This window comes from Agelaius phoeniceus, chromosome 5 (genome assembly GCF_051311805.1).
Source record: "Agelaius phoeniceus isolate bAgePho1 chromosome 5, bAgePho1.hap1, whole genome shotgun sequence".
NCBI classification, from domain to species: domain Eukaryota; kingdom Metazoa; phylum Chordata; class Aves; order Passeriformes; family Icteridae; genus Agelaius; species Agelaius phoeniceus.
The window spans coordinates 21,633,255-21,658,374 of NC_135269.1; the positions used below are offsets into that span (position 1 = coordinate 21,633,255).

The 25,120-nt window shown below is 39.7% G+C and overlaps 1 protein-coding gene and 1 long non-coding RNA gene across 5 annotated transcripts in view; one reads left to right on the top strand and one right to left on the bottom strand.

Annotated features, from left to right (window-relative positions):
* The window catches only part of LOC143694109 (uncharacterized), a 68,922-nt gene extending 54,831 nt beyond the window's left edge, over window positions 1–14,091 (top strand). The window contains exons 2-5 of one of the 4 annotated variants that reach the window (XM_077178507.1): window positions 1,982–2,359; window positions 5,985–6,207; window positions 7,862–9,325; window positions 9,499–14,091. The gene's annotated coding sequence lies outside the window, so the exon portion shown is untranslated. The remainder of the gene's footprint in view (window positions 1–1,981; window positions 2,360–5,984; window positions 6,208–7,861; window positions 9,326–9,498) is intronic. The other 3 variants (XM_077178509.1, XM_077178510.1, XM_077178506.1) reach the window with 3 other exon arrangements.
* LOC143694110 (uncharacterized) overlaps window positions 1–25,120 on the bottom strand; it is a 502,521-nt gene that overhangs the window by 334,522 nt on the left and 142,879 nt on the right. The window lies entirely within an intron of this gene.

Below are 25,120 nucleotides of genomic sequence, written 5' to 3' on the forward strand. Positions count from 1 at the left end.
CTGAGAGCAAACTTTCTTCACCTTTTTTTCACTAATTTTGCCTTGAAGTGAGAAGTGATTGGATTTGCAAGCCTGATGCACGGTCTAAAATGCTGTAATGATGATTTCTTGTGACTTTTTTACCAGATTTGTGCTTTCAGGGTTGCTGGTTTGTTGTTTTTGGGGTTTTTTTATTTCTCCCTGAAGGGGTGGGTACAATGTCAGTCATGCCAGCAGCTACTCCTGCAGTCATTCCCTGAGACAGCAGCTGTGCTGAGCTCTGTGCCCAGAGCCACCAGCAGCTTGCTTTGGCAGAGGTGCTGCTGAGCTGCCGTGTCAGAGCCAGCAGAGGGAGCAAAAAACATTGTATTCAGGAGCAGCATTAGGGTTTTGTTCATTAAGTATCATCTGTTTAAGTGAAAAGTTTTCTTTTTTAGTCTCAAACAGATTTTTTTCCTTGCTTTTATACTTATACTAGAATTGTCTCACCTAAAAACTTCCTGCTCCGTAGGACTGTGAAAACCTTTAAGGCTCTCATAGAAAATGAGAGTCACCTGTCCCATCTTAGATCTGTGGGAGCAACATGAAATGGAAGAAGTGCTGCAGTACCAGCGGTCAATCTTATAATGCAGCTGCTATGGAGCAAAAATACATGGAGATTGGGAAGCATGAAGACTGAGTGTATTGCAATGTGCAGCACCACATCTCACATCCTCTTTGAAGTTTCTTAGAACTTCGTGTACATCAGCATAATAACTGAGCTGAGCAGTGCTGAAGATTGCTGAGACTCCTCCACACTCGACTTTCAGTAGCTGGGGGCAGAGGCAGCCTGCCAGCGCAGCACTGGGCAGTACCAGCAAGCTGAGAGGAGGTCCTGTGTTTACGCCTGCTCACGTAGCCTGGATTTGCTCTTGTGCTCCCTATTGTGCATGTTGCAGCTGCTTTTTAACATCTTAGAGAGCTCTTTGAGCAAAGGGTCACCTTGATGCCTTAATGTGTAGTGCTGAAGGCAGCAGGATCCCTATACCTAATGGGGAAATAATTATTATAATTAAAGCATCCAATCACCAGTTTGGTTACCTTATCAGTAGGTCAGCCTCTGAGCCCGAGAGTCAGGATGGTCTTGCTACTAAGTAACTCATATACTCAATTAATATCTGCCCTTTGTTCTTCTACCCATTATGCAGCATGAGGCAAACACAAATACTTCTCCTCTAAACTTTTCAAAAAGTTCGTTTAAGAAGCATGAAGTCAACCCTGATAAAGTGCAGTGTTGAACTCTGCGAATAATTACTCTGAAGTTTGTTATTTCTCATTCAGAATTCTGGATGCAAATGCTGTGTATATACTTTAAATTTATCTCCTTTCTACTAAATGCCATATGCTATTGATTGGAGCCATAAACATAATAATTGGTCTAAACAGAACTGAACAGGCCATTGGGATTCCCTTACAAATGCAATTGCAGATTTTTTTCCCACTGAATTAAGAAAAGCCAAACATTTGATCAATAATTTAAGAGGCCATTTTGTGCCTGAATATGTTCATGATGGAAGGATTTCTGGTAGAATTTAGGAAAGCTGACGTTGGTTAAAATAGATATGCCTTAGAAAGGTATCCAGTAGAAAACCTGGCCTTCTATATAAAAGGAGAAGAATAGGATGTCATAATAGCACAATACTGAAAAAGGCTGTTTGCTTTCTGGTCATGATTTCCACTGTTCAAATGAATTTCTAAACCTTTAATGAAGTCAGCAAGGATGCTGAAAGATGACCTGAAGAAGACTTCTGGAACCAAAGTGCTAGGTCCTGACTGCAAATCCAGGTACCTAAGCAAGGTAAATGCCTATTTGATTACAGATCACCATCATCATCCCCAAAAAGATTCTTTTCTACATCTGCAAGGCTCTGCAAAATGGCCCAGAAAAAGGCAAGATGAGGTAGAGATCTATATATTTAGTTTTAATTTCTCTGGTTTTTCACTGTTTTTCTGTTTTTCTCAGGATGACCCTCTTCTCCTTTGGTGAAAAAGTGCATAAGATGGAGTATAATATGAAGAATGCAAGGTGCTGAGAGAGAAGAGTGGTAATTGCCAGTCAAGCATGGCAGATAGACATTACTGACACAGAAACTGTATGGAATAACGTTGTTCCTGAACAGAGAGACAGTGACAGAAATAGCAAATGGGAAGCAAAATCCAAATGTAATAAAACTTTTGGCATCCTTCTTGTATGTGGGCTTTAAAAAATGTGCGTATGCCCCACTTCAATGAAAAGCTACATTAAATATGTCACAACCTTCAGCTTTCCGGCACACATTTAAAGGATGGAACTGAATGAACATGGTGAAAATACAGAGTGCTTGACACAGAAGCCATTAAGGTAGGTTTTTCTTAGTTTCCGAAAATGTGAAGTATGTGAGAAAAAAGGAAAATTAACACTTGAACCTCCACAGTCCACCTGGAAAGCACTGCAAAAGTTTTAGGTGTATTATTAATAAAATTGTTCTAAGCTAGATCATGAGTAGACAAAATCAAATGAATGAGATAAAGATTTGTCCAGATAGTCTGAACTCTGCATTTACAGAAAACTGGACAGAGAAGGTTGAGGATCAATGCAATCATCTCTAAAACAGCTGGAAATCTTGACAGAGTAACTGGAAAGAGAACAAAAGAGAAAGCTTTAGCTGTAGCTTTCAGTCTTTGCCAAACATACCCAAAACTTGATTCTTAACGTCATGTAGTCCTGGTTACTGCTTAGAGATAAATAACACAGGAGAAAAGCAATAATAAAATCATAGACTCATAGAATAGTTGCATTTGGAAGGGACCATCAAAGGTCACCTAGTCCAATGCCCCTGCAATGACCAGGAATATCTTCAACTGGACCAGGTTTCTCAGAGCCCCACCCAACCCGACCTTGAATGTTTCCAGGGTGGGGTATCCATCCCTCTCTCTGGGCAACCTGTTTTAGTTCAGCTCCACTAAAACTTGGAGCTTCTGGATTCAGAAATTATCAAATTCAAAGCCAGCAAATCACTTCCTGTGGCCCTGAGTGTGGAGCTACATGGTCTGACCAAAGCCATTAGTTCTTGAAGGTTTTCTGGGTTGCTACCTGTCACCTTTCACAGCATTGTACTATGGACTGGTGATAGTGAGATTTAAAAACCCTGGTACGGACTAAGATGTGGAATCCAGTGGGATGAGGATTTCATACACACTGTCTGCATGGCGTTTACAAGCCTGACAAGTGCTGAGCTTTCTTGAGCAAATTTTGGTAGTGGGTGTCAGAAATGACCTTGCCAAATAAACACACATCTTTGTGGTGACTGCTTCATGCAGGTGCATTCCAGCAATGAGAATCTCACTTCCTGATTCCCCAAGGTATTTAAGTGCCTTATTCCCATTGATGTCAATGGGAATCAGGTACTTATGAGAGGACAGGGCTCTCCCTTCCTCCTGTTGTGTAAGATGGAAAAAGATGGAAAGGATCTGGCAATGATGGCTTCAAAATGATTTCCTGAGACCTGTATCTGTAAAACTACTGAAGGTCTTCCTGAGGCTCTGGTCTGTGATAGAGCAGATCTGTGGCTGCCCTTGCGTTCCCAGATAGAGATCATGAGACACAGGGAAGAGCTTTAGCACACAGTGGGCCACCCCTATTCCCTGACACTCAGGCTGGCAAACCCCCTTTCATGTGAGCTTCAAGATACTTGTCAGGAAGTGTGTTCAGATTCCTGAGGTCTGGAAGGTCAAAGCCATTCAGTGCAGGTGAGAACCAGGCTGCAGTGTGACAGGGGCTTATCTCTGAATGGGCAACCAGGTGCAGCTCTTGGCTGCAAAGTCTGATTTTTGAATCTAAACTATTCAATATTTGAAATATGTCTGTACCCCAATACCTAGCACAATTCTGGCACTGTTTAACCTTTCCACTTGATTTTGGATGTTTATATCCCTGCGGGGTGTCACTTTTATGATTATTTTCCTGTGCAAGCCTTTTCCCCTTTCACCAATAAGTCTCTCACCATGCCAAGCCCTTGGGCTGCCTGTGAGTGTTGGACAGTTAAAATCCCTGTCAGTCTCCTGCCTTCTAGCCTTCGCTTTGGAGTGTCACAACAGCCAAGCAACAGCTCCTGTGATTTAAGCTTTATCTCTTGCTTAAAATTCACATGGGCTAAACCTAGCCACAATGAAAGGTTTTGTCTTCAAATATATTAAAATATTTAAAGCCACCATTGCTGCTAAACTTCTCAAATTTCTGGAATATGTAATTCCAGTTGAATGAAATGATTTAAATAGACTGTGCTTTGGGAATGTGGCCCATAAGCTTTCAAAGAATTAGAAATCACTACAAAGCCATGGGCTCTCACTGGGGTGCACACACACACATCAACTCACACACATGCTCAACCAAGCCTATGCTACCAAGGGAAAGGAAAATTTGAAAAAGCTTTAAAAGCTTGTTCTTGGAGCTGGTATGGAAGGAAAACCAGGAAGCCTGTGGCAGAGCTTAAAATTTGTTGTAAAACCTGCCTCTGATTCCTGCAAGAGGCCCAATGCACATCACCATCCACTGCTCAGCTACTCCCTTATGAGCTGAAATCCAAGTACTCTAAAGCCAGGAGGAAGCAGGAGGCTACAAGGATTATTTACCTTAACTAGACTTTCTAATTTCCATAATTTCTGCTGCTTAGAGAACCGACCCCTGACTCTTTTTCTTTACCAGGATTCAGAGTCATTATCTCTGCAATTAAAGCAGTTACAGAGGTACATTTGGAATGCAGGTTCCTTTGAATTATTGCTAATAGAAATATTGAGGAGCTCTGTTAGCTTTGATCTCTTATCACATTGTGCACAGAGCTCATTCTTGTCTCTTTCTCCCTCCCTCTCCCTCTCCAAGCATGGCTGCTCCCAGCATCTCTGTGTGTAATCAGACATGTCACACCTCCACAGAGGTAAATTGGGTTTATGTAAAAAGGAAAATTAAATTAAAACTGGTGAGGAATTAATTGTAACTGCCTTGGATTAATCTATCATATTAGACTATTGTTGGCACATCAGGGCAAAATATCAGCTAACCCAGTTTTTGGAGTGTTAGGGGGAGGGAGCACATTCATCTGCAGCTAAAGAGGCAGCAGTAACTTCTTGGAGAGATGTTATTTACTTTTACAAAGTTGTTATTCTTTTGAAATAGTGAAATATGTAGCATCAGCTATATCCTTTTAACAGCAAAATCTGTCTTTTCACTTATGGAAGGACACACCACATTTCGTCTATGTCAGCAAGAGGACTTTATCAATTGCATACCTGACAAACCCATGTGAACTTAGACAAAGTGGTAAACATGTCTAAGCCACGGAGTTAACTATCTCCACTAAAAGCAAAAACCACCAAATCATAGGTTATAATAAATAGGCATAAGAGAAATAATGTTCTATCAAAGTAGTTTGAAGGAAAAACCCTGTTATTTCTGACAACACAGTTGCTGCAAAAGAAAAATATTTTATCCTCATAAAGGCATCTTCTTTCTATGCCATAGCCAGGGTCTTTATGACATGCTTTTTAATGACAGATGAAAAATTGTCACTTAATGTCACCTGGATTTAATGGGGAAATGTAACAACTCAAGGGAAACTTAAATTCACAACTGGATATCAAAATATTTGTTGAAGTAATGAGAAAATGAAGTCAATATACAGTTCTTAGGGTGGAAATTCTTAAAACTTAAGATCAGCCCTACTGCTTTAATTTGAACATCATGTGTTCAATGTATCCCAGTTTTGAAACTCAGAATCCTGACAGGAAGAAAGTAATATTCACTTGGTTAAACATATTTTCCAGAGTCTAATCCCTTTGACCTAGTTTGTGTGGTCTTAAATAAGTCACCTTTCCAGGTATCAATTTCCACACCTGAAAAGCAGGTTTGATGTGCTTGCAGTGACACCACAAGTATGAATTCACTGCCGTGTCCCTGGCTCACTCCAGATATCATTGCCACATAAATACAGAGCTCTGCCTGAAATACTGGTGCTACTCTGGAAATGACAACACAAGCCACTTTCTCAAGTCACTTGTATCCATAAGCACCTGGATGAGAGCGGGGATTTTAGGGTAGTGGTAACAGCCCTGTACTCAGTGACCAGCTGCTGAGCAATGATTTGGAAGGACTGTCTCAATTACAGCTGAAGCACAGCCTTCATCACCTCCAAGTGACAGAATTACCAGAGCATGGTGAGTGGCAGAATATCAGCACAGCACTTTTCTATTATTAGTGAGGATATATTAGAATAAAGCTGCCTTTATTCATGACAGACAATAGGCAGACACTTGTTCTAGGGAGAGGATGAGTCTCTTTTTTTTTCACATAGGAAAATGACACTTTAGCTGCAGCCTTTAGTGTGGAAACAATAGTCTACAGCAATGAGAAATAAGAAAATGATTCTCTGGAATGGCTTCAAAATTCTCTGCAGCCCAAGTGAAATTGTTATATAAAGCTTGGGAAAGCAAGAAAGGAAGAGGCCACTGGAAAGAGAGAACATAATTTAATGCCATTTAGAGCAAACATAAGAGGTCATGTTGTAGATACTCACTCATGTAGTCCCAGCTACTGATAATCTATAGCTCTCTAATAGTTGGGTGTGGAGGTAACCACACAGCCCACCTTTGGAAAGTTAATTCTGTGTGTGTATATTGGTGGGATTAGAAGTTTTGGACTAGTTGTAAAAAGATGTTTAGAAATGTGTAGGTGTACAAAGCTCTGGGGTGTAAGAGTTTGGTCTTATGGTTTATCAGCTGGTTTATTGCTGACATTATGCCCCAAATGTTTATTTTGCTGACCGACATTTAAGTACCTGTCATTAATAAATCAACAAAGCACTTTCATCCTGATCTGTCTTAACAATTCAAACTGTGCAATTCTTCCCTGCTACAACAGATGTCTTGTGATTGGGGCATTTATTACAGACAAAAATTATTATCTGTGTAGATAAATAAGGATTAGTTCTTGCAACAAGAGAATTTTTGTCTTTAGAGAAAATCGGTCAATTAAATCTGAATAAACTGAACCACAAAAAGAATGGAATGAGCCTGTTAATAAAGTCTAGATGTACATTGATGTAGTTATCTAAATTTAAAAGAATATTATAAACTTTCTTTGAATCTGACTGAGCTAAACTTGAATGTGACTGTGACAAATTAACTTTGGATACAGTCCCAGAAAAGAGTCAAAATTGAATTAGGGTCTCATACCTGATTAAAATGGATTTAATGTCACCCTTGAAAAGAAGATAAAAAAAGCTGGCCTCTGTGGTTGGCGGAAAGAGCTGAGGATACTTACCCATCTATGGGCCTTGGTAACCTCAAACTAAACTTCATGTTTTCAAAAGAATGCAGACCAATAGAGTTAGCGAGTGCTCCCCTTTAAAATACCAGCTGTGTTATATTCTTGGTACTCTGCCACATCAGGTCACACGAGATGTTGATCTTGGCCAAGAGGAATAAGTAGAAAGAATGGCTGAAATTAGAAGGGGCTAATGACACAGTCATTTTGAGATCAGTTCAGATCAGCTGAGGGGACTGGATCAGCATTTTTTGACCAGAGGCAATCAGGATATCTGCTAGAAGAAGGTAATTAGACATCCTAGAATCATGAGTTGCCCAGCTGGAAACTAATGAGTTATGGAACCCAAATGAAGGAGAAACAGAGCCTAATTAGGCTAAATAGAAATTCCTGGAGGAGCAGGGAAATGTCAAGGAGTAGACAGAAAAACTTCTTCCCGTGCTTTTTAACCAATTTTTAAAAGAAAAATAATTGGGTTTTTTTTAGCATAATTGTTTCTACTTTTATTGCAAAATTGAAATCACCTTCTCTTTCTGTTTCCCTCAGCTTCTCTGTCCAAGTCAGTGCTCTCTTCTTAATACAAAAGGTTTGGCAGTAGTTTTCCAGGTGGAGAACACACTCTCTTACCATGAAGGTTTGCTGCACAGGGTATGGACACAGGAAGGAGATCATTGCTGGCAGTATCAGCAAGGTGTGGCTCTCCTTGAGCACACAAATTGAACTTTATTATCCCTGAAGTGGTCCCATACTAAACAATGAAAGACATCCTACTCGGAACAAGAATTCTGCCTCCACACTTATAGTGTCTTGGACTCCTACCACACCTGCTCCATCATTATTCACTGTATACATCTAGAAACTTGGAGGAATTTTGATCCAAATAGCTTTAAAAGGAGATCCAGAGGTCTAAATAAATCTTCCAGATGCATATTGAGTTTTGGATTTGGATCAAATTTACCTCCAGTCCGTGTATATACTTAAATAAAGAAGCGTAAAGCAGAAGCTGCAGTCTTTGGGAATATACCCACCTCTTCTCAAGCAACAGCTTTTAGGCAGACAGTGTCATCAATCCATGCACAATGGTTACATGGGCTATGCATGGGAGGAAAGAGGGGAGCTGAGAAGCCTCTTACAATGCCTCCAGAGATGCTTTCAGCTGTGTTGTTGTGATGTATCAGGCTGAAAGAAGGTTGAGAGACAATGGAAAGAGAGCAGCAGCTGTGTCAACAGACAACACTTGTATTCAAGGATGCTGAGATTTTCAAACTGGTTGTTTAAAGTGAAAAATGTATATATAAGTGGCCTTGATTCACTTCTTCATTAACAGATGTTCTCTCCTATGTGATCTATTTACTTTGTTAGAGTGACTGGAATTAAGAGCTAAAATTTAGTCACTGGCTTTTGAAAGGTGTAGATTTTCCCTGTAGGACAGGATGGCAGAGCAAATGAGGGTATCTGGTATTCTGTGTGTAATAGCCTCTCTCACTGAGGCAGAATCAGGGAACAACCTAGGTCAGAAGCGACTCTTGGATACTGCCTGATACAAGACCCTGCTGAAGGAAGAACTAGTGTCCAAAGTAGAGCAGGCTGGATCAAACACAAGCCATAAAGGGGTGGCTTCCCCTTCCCCACAGAAACACATGCATTTCATGGGCACAGTGCAGTGCCATGGCTGCTGCCCTGATTTGCAAGGATTGGAAGAGAGCTTGACTTTTTCAGTGAAACTTGGTGAACAGCACAAATGGCAAAATGACAAAGCTTGCATACGAGAGAAGACAAATCCTTTCTCAGAGCTGACCTTGCTAAAAACACAGACATAAGACAGCCCAAACTGTGAGAAATTTCACGTTGCATATACACCTCCAGATGATTCTTTAGACATTTGTGACAACAAAGAAAAAAAATCAAAACAAAGCTGCCAAGAAAGTATTTTGAAATCCACAATGCTCTTGGGGAATGATGAGGGAGGAAAAGACAAGAGAGAAAACTGAGATCATAATTCCCTAACAGGTAAAGCCCATACTGGCAGCCACTACCTTCCTCCAAAGGGTTACCAGATAAGACCTACCAATCCTGGACTGCCCTTTCAGTGTTTCCTCCCACCAAGAGGAAATATTTAGCCAGGCTACCCTCATGGCTACCCTTTCACAGATATTTTGGCATTTCTGCTTTCTGTTCCACAGGTTCAAAGCTGGAGGAGAAGTGATTGCATCTCTTGGATCTACCCATGTACAGACTCCCATTGAATAAAGGAAGAAAGGAGTGTTTCTATTTTCCATTCTACAGTGGGCAGATGGCAACCAAAGGAAACTCCACAGCTTTTAGCAGACTTGGGTACTCAGCCTATCCTCCTGGATTAGCAGCACAGTGACTTAAATTCAGGGTCAGTCGTGTTATCTTCTTGGTGAGATAGTGTTAAGACTGGATACTTGTATCACTGAACTTGTGGGGAAGACCTGCAGTAAATATTAGACATATGTAAGAAGTGTTCTGTTAGACAGTTTAGGAAGAGTGATAAGAATCTCCTACTGGAGCCAGGAACGAGATTTGCTCTGCTCTGTGAATATGTTAGCTCAAAAGGCTGTTCTTCCTTTTGGGCATGCTAGTGATGAAAGCATGAAAGTCATATGTAATTTTTTTCCTGGGGGGTGGTAAGGAGGAAGTGCAAAGCTCACTGCAGTCATCTTTGGGTAAGGAAGATACTCTTTTGTGGTTTTTTCTTTGTTCTTCTTCCTTGAATTCTTCTGCTAATCTAATGTCTCTCTTTTCCCATGGTTGTTCAGTCTGTTCATCTTTCTTTGCCTTCCCTTCATGCATCTCAGTAATCCCATGATCCAAATTCAAACTCTTGACCGGCCAGATTGCCTCCTCAAGGCTCATGGGCTGAAGCCTATTTTGGTTGCTCCTCAGCCTAGCAAATTCATTCTCTCTTCTGCCTTCCCATGTGAAATATCATCAGTATTTTTTGGATGCCTCTACCCAGTGTATGTACAAACCTGTCAACCCCCCTGACATGGCTCAGTCACAATGCCCCACTGGAGTTTCCAAACAGCAAGGAAGCCATCCATGAGCAGCTATAAGAAGAAATGTCAGCCTGGTAGTAGGCCGCTGGAAATCACACGTGGGAAGGAAAAAGTCAAAGCTGAGCTCAGGGCTGGATTACCCTGTAGTCTGAACAGCAGAACTGTTCCCAAACTTATCCAGCTGGGACCAGCTGTCTCCTGTGGGAGCAATAACACTTCCATGTTTGCCTGGGCTTATATCTGGCCCATCACCAGTCTGCTAAGTGACTATTTGAACGCTGTTTGCTCCCTAGGAATCCCTGCCTTATATTACAGAGAGGTCCCTAGATGTCATTTGCCAGTTGGGAATATTGCACAAATTGGGCTTCACCATTATGGATGAACCAGTGCTGAGACTGACTTAACATCAGTGATGCAGATAAATACCAACCTGCAACCTGCTTAATTACTTGGTCTAATCAGCCTGGGGCAAAGGAGACTGAGGGGAGACCTCACTGCACTTACAAATTCCTTGTGAGGGGGTGAGGAGGGGGCACACCCTGATCTTTTCTCTGTGGTGACCAGTGACAGGGCATAGCCTGAAATTGTATCAGGGGAGGTTTAGGTTGGATATTAGGAAAAGGTTCCTCACCTAGAGGGTGATTGGGCTCTGTAACAGCTCCCCAGGGAAGGGGTCACAGCACCAAGCCTGACAGAGTTCAAGAAGCCTTTGGACAATGCTCTTGGGCACATGGTGTGACTCTTGGGGGTGGTGCTGTGCAGGGCCGGGAGTTGGACTCAATGATCTTTATGGCTCCTTTCCACCCCAGCATATTCTGTGATTCTGTGATTTTGTAAATGGAAAGATGCACTTCCTTTGCAAAAAGCAAATGCTGATAGGTCAAATGTGGACCTGAATAATTTTGGGAAAGCTCAGCTTTCTGCTATCAAATTTGCTGTAGGTAGATGATTTTCTCTGTGTCTCACCATCATCAAATACAGACATGCCCATAACCAAACATTAATATTTATTTTTGGTTACTCCTTTATCATACTTAATTTTTCCTGGATATGCCATAAAAAAAAAAAAAAAAAAAAAAAAAAAAAAAAAAAAAAAAAAAAAAAAAAGGAAAAGAAAAAGAGTGAAAATGCTGTAGAAAGCTGTAGAAAGACTGAGATAGAAAGGGAAGGAAGGGAAGCAATTACAGAAGGTGTGACATATTGGAGCCCATTTTCTCAATAAGAGAAGTTGATTTGGACCTATTTTTGTCAGGACAAAAGATAACAGCAAAGGAAAGATGACCTACTAAATTTGAAATAAAACTCTGGCAATTTAATGTCAGTAGGAAGTCAAAACAATAACAGAAAGCAAATATGCAGGGATATCCCTAGCTTCATATTAAGTAAAAAAACCCCTGGAGCTACACACATTTCATATGGCACTCTGTCTCCCTCTCACGGTATGCCTTTCTTTCTAATCAGAGAAATCCATAGACTGGCTGACATAAGGGGTCCATTGCTTCTAGTGTGATGTCCCTGGAAGGACTGGAAGGACCAGGGACCAGAATAGCACCAGCTCAGCTGCCCAGGTTAACACACCGAGGTGGTATCCCAGGTTATGTTGGATCCAGCACCATCTTAACTGCACATAGAAGCTGCTGCTAGAGGTGCTCTGAGCAGCACCAGGACCTATTAGCATTGTGTGGGGCACACATCTTTTTCCGTGAACCCTGCAGAGTGCTGAAGTCATATTCTCCTCACCCAGCTGCAACCACATCTTCAGTACCCCTATTCCTCAGGATAAGGATAATGTGATTTTGCACAGCTTATCTACCTTTTTCAATTAAAGATAGCAAATGCAACATCAAACATTTTCATTCCTACTGATTTTTCCATCCTTTCTTTCCCTACTCTACTTTCCTCCTTTTCTTTCTTCCTCAGGTAAAGCCTGCTCTTTCATCTTCAGTGTCACAACAAGAATCCAAAGTAAAACTGCACTCAGTGAGCAATGGATGTACAGTACACAGGGTCTGTAGGACAGAGCCTCACTTCTACATATACATATAAGCTTTATATCAAAGTTTTAAATGCAACCACATAGGTAAGCCAGTGAATCTGCTAAGCTGAAGATATGAGGATCCTTTCTTATTTCTTTTTTCTTAAGCATACAGACTTCCCACCAGAGTCATTATACAATTTCCCTGGGGTGGTCCTTCTAACAAAAATTCAGGAACAACCTCTACATATTTTGAAAAAGTCTCAGTGAAACTTTGAATTTTATGTTCTGCATGTTAAGGGATAAAGGTATTAATGTAAGTCATTTACGGATTTTGAACATTGAACATTGTTTTTCCATTCTCAATTGAAAAGATGAGCCTAATGCATGCAAAGAGCAGCAACATTTTCCCACTCAAGCTGTATGAATATTTAACTGTAAGAGGTTTCTTTTTGCCTAATCTGGAAAAGCAATAGGGGCGGGGGGGGGGGAATCTACAATGACTTGAGACTCCTGAGCACAATGATGCAGTGCATTCACTCACAGGATACTCTTCCTACCAATTCCTTGAAAATTATCCCTGGAGATGCCAGCCTGGGTGCAGGTCTGGGGAGAGTCAGTTGTGTGCTGAGCACAAAGAGACTGAGGTGTGAAGTGGCAGCTCTACAGTTATCCCAGAACTGCATTGAACACAAAGTGACATTGAACAGGTTATCTGCTGAAATTGCCAATACTCTATGAAAGTTTTAGTACTGCTCAGGATATCCTGACCACATTCACAGAAACAGTCTGTTCCTACCTGTGCTGGCCACTGGCTGGGAAGTGTGGAAATATGAGCCTAGCTACCTCTGCTGTTTTACAGAGTTTCTCTTCCTCTTTTCTAATTCCTGTAGTTTTCATCCTTCTCCTCAAGCCCTGAAAAAGGGCCCAAAGGCTTTGGAAGTATGTCCTGTTAGGTGGTGAAGAACACGACTCAAAATACAAAATGCATTGGAGAGAGTGTGGAGTTGGAAAGCTTCCCTTCCTGTCAGACCACAAGTAGCTGTTGTGAAACAACTCTCAGACCCAGATTTTACTGCTGTTTGATGATACTGACAGCTAATGCTGATGACACAGGGGCTGGTTATCACTGGAAAACAAGGAGCGGGGCTACTGCTGTGGGCCAAACAATTAGCAGCTCAGAGGGCTCCGGGGAGCAAGCAAGCTTGCTAAAGTACCAGGGAGCCAGGAGTTGGTGGCAGTGGCACACACAGACAGCATGTGAAGCTTGCACAGTCCTTGATAGTCTGAAAGATGTAATCTTAGGCTTGGCATGTTCATTTTTTTAACCACACAAGCTACCTTTGATTTTCCCTGCATTTTATACCAGCTGATCTGGTTCAGCTGTGACAGTTCATCTTAATTCAAATTACCAGAACTTCATTTGGTTTGGCCTCTAATTTAACATATTGTTCCCTATCTGATATTAAGTTGCTTATGCCATGCCAGTCTGGTGTCTCTTCTGTGTGTAGCACTGTTCCTGAAGCTCCTCAAGTTCAAGTGCCAGAGACAACTGTACTCCAGAGACCTTGTTAATAAATATCTGTCCCTTTGCTATTCTAATCTTCTCTCTCTGTCAAACAAAGTTGCTGATTGCACAAAATAATTTTGTGATTTGTTCTAGTGTTTAAAACTTTGGAATGAAACTTTTGGAATGAAACTTTTGATTCTGTAATTGAAAGGAGGAGATTACAGAGGATGATAGCTTGAAACTAATAAAGAAAATATTCTTGTCAAAACATACTTGAAATTTTCCTCTGCACCAAGACAAAAAATTCAATAATGATGATTTTATTTAACACTGAAATGGAAAATAGGGAAATAATAAAAATTTTGTTCCTCTTGATTTCAAAGCACTCTTCAAGATTAAAACAAACAAAAATCAGAATTTGTTAAAAATGTGGAATTGAAACATTTCAGTTTTACCCACCCTCCTCCTTATATATTTCTTTTATTCATTTTGACTAAAAAACAACCTGGATTCGCAAAAAATGTAAGTAATTTTCAAACTGCAATTTTAGTTATCAAATAATTATCCATTTGAGAAATGTGTATGGCTCAGGCTTGTAAAGAAAAGCTAAACAGGAGACAACAAATTCATGTTTATTTATGACAAAAATCATTCCTTGGGATTCTTGGCTGCTGTGGTCAGTATGCTTCTCCGTGCCTTCATTACTATTTTGCCTTTACTGGCTACTTCTGGATGAAAGAAAAAGGGAAGAATAAGCCTTTTAGTGAATTGAAGGCTCTTGTTGCACATTCTTTTTGTTTTGATGACCAAACTCTGTTCTCAGGATTCCTTGCTGCATCTGTTTCTCAGCCTATCAGTTTCTTTTATTTGCCTCAGCATTAAAAACATTTGGTGTCTTTTTTAAAAGATAAAAAGGAAATAAACCCTGGAGTATAAAGGAAAAACAGTGTTGGGAAGATAGGAATATTCAGTTTAAATGTTATGAGTTTAAGCATTTGATTAAAAACCATCAAAATCTCCCAAAGGAGATGGGACTGCGAAGTGGAATGCAAAAGCAACGGCTTCCATCCATGATGCCAGTGGGGAAAGAGGCAGGCTCAGATGGGAATTCATCCTGGAAGGTGACAGAGAAGCAGTTGCCTGCCATTCACGTGTGAACGAGGCTTCTGCAGGCAGCACTGGTGCAGGATGGCTGTGGTGTCTGCAAGCAGTGCTGGGTGCTCTGCAGCAGGGATTTGGGAGCAGGCACTGTCTTGGTAGGGTTAAAGCCCACCTGAAGCAGAATGAGAGCCAGGAGACTGCAATACCGTCCTTGTTAGGCAGAGGAGCACATCTTAATTATCCTTTTTTTGTGTGTGTGTCAGTGTACACAAGGATATAGGCAATGTTTTAATAGATCTGAAAAACATCTGCAGGTCAAGCTAAAAAAAGGAGATTTGCCTTGGCCTCTGGACCACAGAAGGGTCCCTACCATACCTGACCAAAGGCCTGATGGTCCCAGCACTTTTTCACAGTAACAACTAGTGGATGTTAAATAGATGGACCAGCAGTGATTATCACATCAGATTGGGCACAATCAAATCCTTGTAACTGGTTAAGGAGGTTTACATGCTGGATTAAACACAAAAGCTTTTTAATTTGTTGATCTGCTTGTAAAAATGACCTGAGAGAGATGTGTGGAGTTCTCCAGAGCAGGTGGAATATCTTCTTGGTACCAGCCTAACATTCAAATGACTAGAGAGATCTAATGCTGGAGTGTTGAAGGCAGTTTGGGCATAGTAATTTAGGAGCTGAGCTGTTCCAGAATAATTTTCTTACAGAGCCATTCCCATTTAACAATTATAAGCTGGGAAGGGAGGCAGGAGGAGGAATTTACTCTCCATTTTGCATCTAAAATTCTATCTCTGCCTTGTCTGGGTCAGGCAAGCAAGATGAAATATATATAAAACACACTGATAGAAGTTTGAGTTTCTAAAGCCCAGTTTGTGAGAACTTAAAAAACAAATATGGCCTTTTCAACCCATCTTGTGACAGAATTAAAATAAAGCTTTCCAGAGTGACTGTCAAAACAAGAAAAGACTGATTACCTGACAAAAAGTTAGTAGAAATTCATAACAGAATAAACTATGCAAGAACAAAATTATGCTGGGATGCAAATTGATATTTTAGTATAATGGTTGGTCTTTGTAACACTGATTTGTCATCTGCTGTGCCACGTATTTAAGAGCTTGCAAATCCTCCATGATCATGTAATCAATATAGCACATTGATGGGTTTTTTTTTTTTCTCGACGACCAAAATGTTCAATTTTGATGTTGAATCCTGGAAGCAGTGCTTTGGTATAGCTGCCAAACCTAAATCCAGAAGAATAAATAGAGCCCACGAGGGGTAACGGGCTCAGCTGCAGTGCTGGTGCAAAAAGGCTGACACTGACAACTGTTCTGCTGCTTAATTTTCCTATCAACAAAGGGGAGCTACCTAAGCTCTCCAACCCTCAGCATAATGCAGTGGGTACACAGGTTAATATTCATTACACATTCAAGGGACGTAGAGTATATCAAGCTCAGGTCTGGAAGCTTCTGGGAACAGTGTTTGTCTTTCTGTTGTGTGGCAGCACAACACACATCAGCAGCAGAACTCCTGGAACAGGGCTGGGTTGCTAGGCAGTGTGTCCATATAAATATTAAGTACTAATGATATATCAGCAACATATGTCTCTACACGTTTAGAATGCATTTGATTCAGCATGCTCTTAAGTGCTTTGCTGAACTGAAGCCATAACTGCTAAATGGTGAATTTGAACAGGAAAATGCCACAGGAGAATGGTCTGCAAAGAATAAAATCAAATTATTCTTGGGAATGATAAACAAGCATATATAAAATGAGCCACAAAACTAGTTGTTTTAATGCTGTGAGTGGAGTGCAGATAAAGGCTAGAAAGTTATAAACACTGATGCAGCTCTGCTAAATTCAGTGGATATGAATTTATTGTCCATGAGGATTTGCGTAAATCTAGACTTCCTTTCCCACTGGTATAAATGATTCAAGACTCACAGGGCATCAGATACCCCATTGCTGAGAGCAGCAACAGAAATCCATCCCTTTCTGAGCTGAGTACAGAATGCAGAACTGTTAGGATGGGAATCTAAGAGTTTAACCAGGATGGTCAGGTATAACTAAGGGAAAGTCCAGAGAGTTGAGTCTGGCTGTATGTCTCATGGATAATTAAATATTGTGAGGAAGGTAAATCCCATTTTCACTTCTGTTTCCATTAAATGTTGCTCTGACAAGGGGTGGGGATAGAATGGGGGATGCAGAGCTACTGCTCAGGATAAAAAAAGAAGGGAAGTAAAAGAAAGCCCCAGACGAAATGGACAAGCAGCAGCAAAATCCTGACTCTGACATCACTAGCAAAGACCTATAGAAATTGCCTACACCAAATCAGTCTTTCAAATCCATGAGTAGAAAAAATAAGTAATATTAAATGGTAGCTAGTAATTCATTCTTAATATGCATTTCAAACCAACTCTTCTTTCATTCTTTTTGTCTCTTCCATCTTTTTTTTCACCTTTTCATCAACACTGGAAACTCAAAGAGGGATTGCTACTTCTGAAAATCAATCAGAATAGAAAGGAGATCTAATAGAAACAAAAAAGTCTCTTAACCCTTACCATCCCCACCTAGTCTTAGGCTTATTCATTGTTCCAGTCTGAAAATTATTTGCAAAATTTAAATGAAGCAAAATAAAAAAAAGATTATGGAGATGACTGAAGTCTCTTCAGGAACCAAAAAGTAATATCTAGAAAGTGGGGTTTTGACAGTGATTGAACCTGCAAAAATGAAAAAGCTGAAAGGCTCACAGGAAGTTGTTAACTAAATCCTAATAGCAGTATAAATCTCTATTTCAAGCTTAGTAGGAGGTCAGGAAAAAAAGTCAAATGCTTATTATTTTGATTAAATACATAGGAAAAAAAAAGCCAAACATCTGATGTTTGTGCTTTTATTGGACCAGGACAAGAAGTGTCGTGAGAGCAGTGAATTCCTAAGCAGATTGCAATTAGCAGCCAAGGAACTGCCTTTAGTGGGTTACCCTCCTTGCCCTGCAGCATGAGCAGATGTGTTTAAGCACAGGTATGCTGTAGAATGCCTTGCATGAAACTGCTAACCATCTACATGGGCAAAAGGCAAGGGAGGTAACACTGATAATGATAACTGTAAAAAGTCACAAAAGACATCTCCCAAGAATGTGACCAAAATTTCAAGATCTACTCCTTTAGATCTGTTTCCCTGCCAACCTGCTTGCCTGTTGAAGCAAGTGGTAGGAGAACAGGTATCAGGCTTACTTGTTCTTGGATCTCAGGCCCTAATGAGTAAGAAATAGCCAGAGTGGATGACACAGAGTTTTGGAACTGCATTGTAAAATCACATGTCAGGAAGGAATGGAAGTCAGTGAAATGTAGAATTTGTTCCTATGCCTTGAGTAGCAGTCATATTCTAAAATCAGGAAATAATTAGATATTGAGCAGCTTTTTAAAAGAATTTTGAAACTTATCTAAAATTAATTTATATTAATTTTACTTCATAGATAACAGTGCACTAGAACTCACAAGGCATTAGCTTTACATTTTTGTGGAAGGACACAAAACTGGTCCATTTTTGTAGCACTTCTGCAGAATGTATATTTTCCCTGGGGATTAGCGACAGAAAATAGACAATTTCTTCTAAGATGGTTAGCAGAATTTTCTCTCAGATACACTGTATTATGAATTGTCAAACATTTATGCCACGAAGATATAATAATTATATTGTATTTTTATGAATCTTTTACTTTGACCCTACACAGAATAAACTCCAAATTGGAGGTGGCAGCTGGGGCAGGGGTCATTCTCTGTTCCACACTGGAAGGCAATGGCAGTGCATGTTTTTCTCTCTCAAATTTCACCTTACATGCATCCTCAATTCAGTCTATCTGCTTTCTGCCATTTAGAGGGCTGTCCACAACCTTTGCTGATACTTCTATTTCTATGGAAACAGTCTTTCTTACTTATTCTGTGGCAAATTTCAAGCTGTCTTTTCACATATTTTTCTTTTTTTCTTTTTTTCTTTTTTTTAAATTTTAGGTCTCCTTTCCTTTGCCTTTTCTCTCAGCTTCTTCTGTACTTGCCTACCTTCATTTTCCTTCAAATCTATATGCCTTTTTATTTCCTACTCTTTGTGGCCTCTGAATAATCTGTGCTATAATTTTTCCTTCCACTCCTTTTTCTTTCCAGTCTCTTTCTATTCCATTTTGTCTTCACCCTTTCTATTGTTTCGTTGTACCCTCTTGTCTCTCAGATGTTTCACCTTTTTCTCCCTACATCATTCATTTGAAGATTTTTTTACTTTAACACGTCCCTTTCCCAACACATGCATGTGTCTATTCCTTAATTTCATCTTCCACATTTCTGTGAGGTCCCAGACATTAATTTTCCTCTGTCCTCAGCCTCACTGCCAGTTTTTGCAAAGGGGTGGAAAACCTTTCTAAATTCAGTTGTGGGTTAAAAAACTGTGAAGAATGTCCCACAGAGATCAGCAGAAGAATGTCCCACAGAGATTAATGAGCATAGTTTATGGAGGGGCAGAGGTGCTATGGGCTTCTTGGGGATATCTCTGTAAATCCAGGAGTTAGTCTAGCAGGTGGGGCTGATGCTCAGTGCTGTAAACTAAAATTTTACATTAACAAAACTTAAGGATCCTGTGTGTCATGTTGTTATCCTTTCCATTTTGTCCACAGCAGTGGGTTAGTGACAGATATTGTAAACCTTAATATCTTCTCTGAACTCCAGAAAATTTTAGCCCAATCTGCCTCTTCACCTATTCTAATAAGTGACTTACTCTTCTTTCTAGTAAGGCACTTACAGAGCATTCCTGCAGTTGTTTTGAGACCCTCCCATAAATGACAGTCATTATCATTAATTGATAATTAGAACCTAAATTGTGACCTACTCTTGCTGCAATTTCATCCTGTATCCCAGGGCATTGCAGGCTATTTTATGGATGATCATGGTATCATAGAATCATTAAGGTTGGAAAAGATCTTTTAGATCTTTCAGTCCAAAGATTAGCCAGTACTTCCAAGTCCACCACTAAACCATGTCCCTAAGCACCACATCTTTTGAATGCTTCCTGGGATGGTGATCATGTCACTTCACTGGGCAGCCCGTTCCAACGTTTGGTCACCTTTTCAGTGAAGAATTTTTTACTGATATCCAATCTAATGATATTTCATTGTGTTCTTTTAGAACATTCTTTGAGTATACCTACATTAGAGAAAAATTGAGACAGTTTAATATGCTTAATTTTCTAATTATTCAGTATTTTGGAGAGCTCTCTCCTATCTGTGCTATTGTTGGCAGGGATAGACAATTTTCTTCACAGTAGCTGGTATCAGTCTCTGCTTTAGTTTTGTGCTGGAAACAGTGTTGATAATTCAGGGATGTTTTAGTTACTGCTGAGCAGTGCTTACGAAGAGTCAAGGCCTTTTCTGCTTCATCCCACCAGTGAGGAGGAGGCTGAGGGTGCTCAAGGAGTTAGGAGGTGACACAGCCAGGACAGCTGACCCAAGGGATATTCTACAGCACACTGGCACCATGTTCAGCATATAAAGCTGAAGGAAAAAGGAAGAAGGGCATTTGGAGTGAGTGATTGTGTTTGTCTTCCTAAATCACTACTATGCATTCTGGACCCTTGCTTTCCTGGGGATGGCTGTACACCTTCCTGCCCATGGGAAGTGGTGAATGAATTTCTTGTTTTGCTTTCCTTGTGTGTGTGCAAGCCTTTTGCTTTACCTATTTAGCTGTCTTCATCTCAGCCCATGAGCTTTTTCACCTTTACTCTCCCACCATCCCACTGGGGAGGAATGAGCAACTGGCTGTGTGGGGCTGAGTTGCCAGCTGGAATTAAACCACAGCATTATCACTTTCCTCCTCACCAAATTAATGGATCTAGCTCTCTTCTGTTTCATTCCTATTTGAAATACTCTGCTGTGATTCTAATAAGTTTCACTTCCCTTTCTCAAAATATTTTTTTGTTTTTCTCATGGTCTCTTTAATTGAATTGACCAAAAGTAAATGTAGTATTCAAAGTAAGGACATGCTGTAGAACCAGTTGTATACGATGGCATTTTATATAATTTTGTCTTTGCTATTCAGGATCTCCTTTCCCATGCAACCAAACATCTTATTTGCCACTTCTTCATGCACAGCAGATGTCTTCACTGAATGATCTGTAATGATGCCTGGAACTATTTTCCTAAGAAATAACAGCTTATTCCGAATCCATCAGTATATATCAGTATTTTAAATGTTTCTTTCCAGTGCTGGTTACCTTGCACTTGTCTAAAATAAATCTGTTATTGTGTTGCAAATTTCTCTAGTTTGATCGATCTTAGAATTTCTCCCCTCATTTCCACTGAAAGATTTTATTCCTCTTGGCAATACTACAGCTTTCTTTGGTCACGCTCTGTTCCTATTATTTAATATTATTTAATATTATTTAATATTTACACAGTGGGATTGATTCATCCCCTGATCAACACCTGATATACAAAGGCCTGTTTGGAGATGTTGTAAGAAGTAAACCCATCTTTTCTGCCACCCTAGGGAGTGAAGGAATGTCTGTAGCCACACAAAGAGAGTGCAGCTGCCTCAGGAAGTGTAATTATGGGGCAATTCTCTAATTAATCTCTTCTCTTAATTGAACTGCTCCTGCATTATCTTCATGAAATCCAGAGCAGCTCTGCCCTGGAGCAACTCTGCTCACCAGGAGCAGATGTCCCTCTGGGCTGAGTGTGTGATGGAGCTGCAGTAACTGCAGCCTGACTCTCTCTGTGCTGTGCCATTTCCTGAGAGTGTTGACAATCCAGGGCTTCTGATTTTCTTCTGATTTTGACCCCCAGCTGGACTTTTTAACAGCAATTGTCTTCTCATTTCCTCATGTGAAAATCAAAACAGGCCAACAAACTGTTGTAAGAGCTTCATCCCCAAGATAGTATTGATCCCATCCTCTTACACTGGGCATCAATAACAGGACAAGCACATGCAGAGATGGGTTTTACGTGTGAGACCCTGTGGATAGCATAGCCATAAGGCAGTACAGTCCTGGCTGCCAGGGCCCATCCACAGCTCCAGCCAGGGAGCAGGACACTGGAGACAGTCCCAGGCATTTGGCATCAGCCAGGGATCAGGGATGGGCCATGGGCAAAGGTGGGCACTCAAATGGGATACAAAACTATGTTTGGGGCTAGATTCTGGTACAGTTATAGCCTAAAAGCACTCAAAAAGCACCCACACAGGCAATAGGATTGTACATTGTTAAATGATGGAAAATAAAAAAATCCATTATTTTGTAACTAAGCAAGATCTTGACACTGGGATTTTTTACAGGAGAATTATGGCATTGGGAAAGTCTTGATGTTGTATTACCTGGTACATTTAAAATTAAGCTGATCACAATGTCAGCACATGCACTGTGGGAAACACTCCAAAGACAGATAGGTAATGCAGTGAATAAAAGGGGTTTTCAATCTCTTATTATGATAAAATTATAGCTTGAATTGTTCAGCAAGAAAAAGTTGCATAGATTCATTACATGCAATTTAAATCTTTCAGTTTTGTTACACATGCAAGGAACAAACTAAATCCCAACAGGATATCACCATACTGTGCCTGTGCCATCCAGGTAAGGATGTATGAACAGCATGTAGTCATGTTCATAATGAATAAGAAATGAAAACAAAGCCTGTCACTTTTGCTACACTGGCCTTTCTGCCAGTGAGAATGACATATGCCATTATTACTTTAGACATTTTAACCAGTTTATCCACAAGAAAGAAAGGAAAAAAAAAAAGAACTCTTGATGAACTATTAATTACAAATGGGCTTAAAATACTAATTATCACTGGAAATATAGGGTATAACCTTGCCCTGGGACATGCAGCAAAAATCCTGTTGTCTTCAGAGTGACTTGCAAGTATATATCCAAGGGCAATGATTAGACTATTATTATTTGCTCAAAGAAATAAGCCAGGTAATAATGAAGAAGGACATTCTTAGTGTTTCATCCATAACACTGCAACCTCAAGCCACATATTTCCGATTCAACCTGGAATCTTTTACAGCATGCAATTAGCCTGACAAAATACTGTTTCAAGTCTCATTCATTAAGAGATTCCTGAGGGTCTTGGTATTTTGCTTTAAAAAAACCCCACATTATTTCAGAAAGTACAAAGCAACTTTTCAACTGAGACTAGACCCTGAAAAATGAGAGAGAAGGGAGGGAGGGAGGAAGACAAAACAAATACGTGCATTGAAGTTTATAAAGTTGAAAAGACATCTTTGTTCATATTTGCATCTGTGAAATGCCCTCTTAAAGTCACACATGAATTATACAGAGAAACTGGAAAGTTCTTATTTCTAGAATGATCTCTTGGGTTCATTTAGTAGAAGAAGCATCCCAGATCTACTTGAAGACTTTGAGAACCAAGAAATTTGTGGACTAGGAAATTTACTAAGATTTTGAAATACTAATGAATACAGATTCCGTAATGAATACAGAAACTTACTAAGATTTTGAAATACTAATGAAAAACAGGTATTGAGACTTGAGAAATGCAAAGCTTTTAAAATGTTTTCTAATCCCTGAATAAACAAGCCTAGCTCTTGGAATCTGGTATTGTATTTTCAGAAGTAAGACATCTTAAAGCATTTCGGATAATGACCTAAGTGCTGGTCATTTGGAAAACTGGGCCCTTTGAACCATCTTAAATGGGACACACATTGTGATTCTGCCTGTTAAAAATTTATTCTTGAATTCCTGGTGCTTGCTTGAAGTTTACACTGCTAAGAATACTGAAGACAGTGCAAGTACATTAATTTTCAGCAACATCCTTCGCGGACAAGTGCTTATAAGGTATTTGCAAAAGATCAATTGGATACTTATAGTGTCATTGATTATTATTTAATAATTAATTAAATATTAGTATTTAATATTAATATTGAATTATTTAAATATAAATAAATTTATTATATATTATTATAAATAATTGATTTATAATATATACATATTGATTTATTAATATTATTATAAATAATAATATTGATTAGCAATTAATATTATTATTTATAATAATAGTCTCAATTTATTTGTTTGGAATATTTTTGAATATATTTTTGAATATATTTTTTGGTGTTCTGTCCAGATCTGCTGAACCACAATGCCAGCAGGCTCTGGCATGCTTTAACATCAGGCCCAGCATTCCTGGCCTGAACTATAAAACTGCTCTTGTCTTCAAGGGATGAAGAGACTATTCCCACAGTACACAAAAATATCTCTGGCAACAATAGGAGCAGTCACTCCTTTGCGCATCTGCAAGATAAACTGTTCTTCTGTAAAATAGCAGGTAATGGTAATGCAGCTTTTGACCTTCAGCAGGGAAACTTTCATTGCTGAGTCTAGATCTTGAGTCTACATCCTCTATGTCCTTTGAGAATGCCTAGATAGTTACTGGAAGCTATCACCCCAATAACTGCTTTGAATATGAGACAGCTGAACTCCTGCTAATAGCTCTGCCCTGCTGCAGTTCCCTCACATATGGTTTTTCCTATGCAGAATTACTATCAGCAAGAAATCTGGCCTCATTGTCTCAGGTAGATTGCATTTGCCTGTTCAGTTTTCATTGCCATCTTTCGATCTGATTTTTTTTTAACCTGTTATCTCATGTTCTGTTGTATTCAAAAGATTCTAATAGCTGTTGCAGGAAAGCCACAATGGAATATTAGGTAATCACTCATTACATTTTATGAAACATGTCTAAATTACTACCAAATATTTCTCTACTATGCAACCTACTTGGATTCTAGTACTGTGAGGATTTGCTTACATGCTAATTAATGCCTGGTGGTTTGAAGTTTTGAAGTCTCTCAAAAAAAACTCCAACCCCCCCCCAACCCCCCCAACAAAAACAAACAAAAACCCCAAACAAACAAACAACAACAAAATAACCCAAATCAAGCCTATCTTAAGTATTTCCAGAAGGGCACCAAGAAACAGAGGAACTTCAAATCACAGAGAAACTTATTAATCTTTTTTTTCTCTTCTTTAACGTTAAAAGACCTGATTCCTGAGGGATCAGTAAAGTACTTGCTTAACTCTGTTTAAGTTGCTGTCAGACCTGTCCTTAGCATATGAAGTAAAGTTAGAGACAGCTATGGTGTCAGTATCAACCAATGGTACAGAGTAGCAAAATAAAAATATAAATA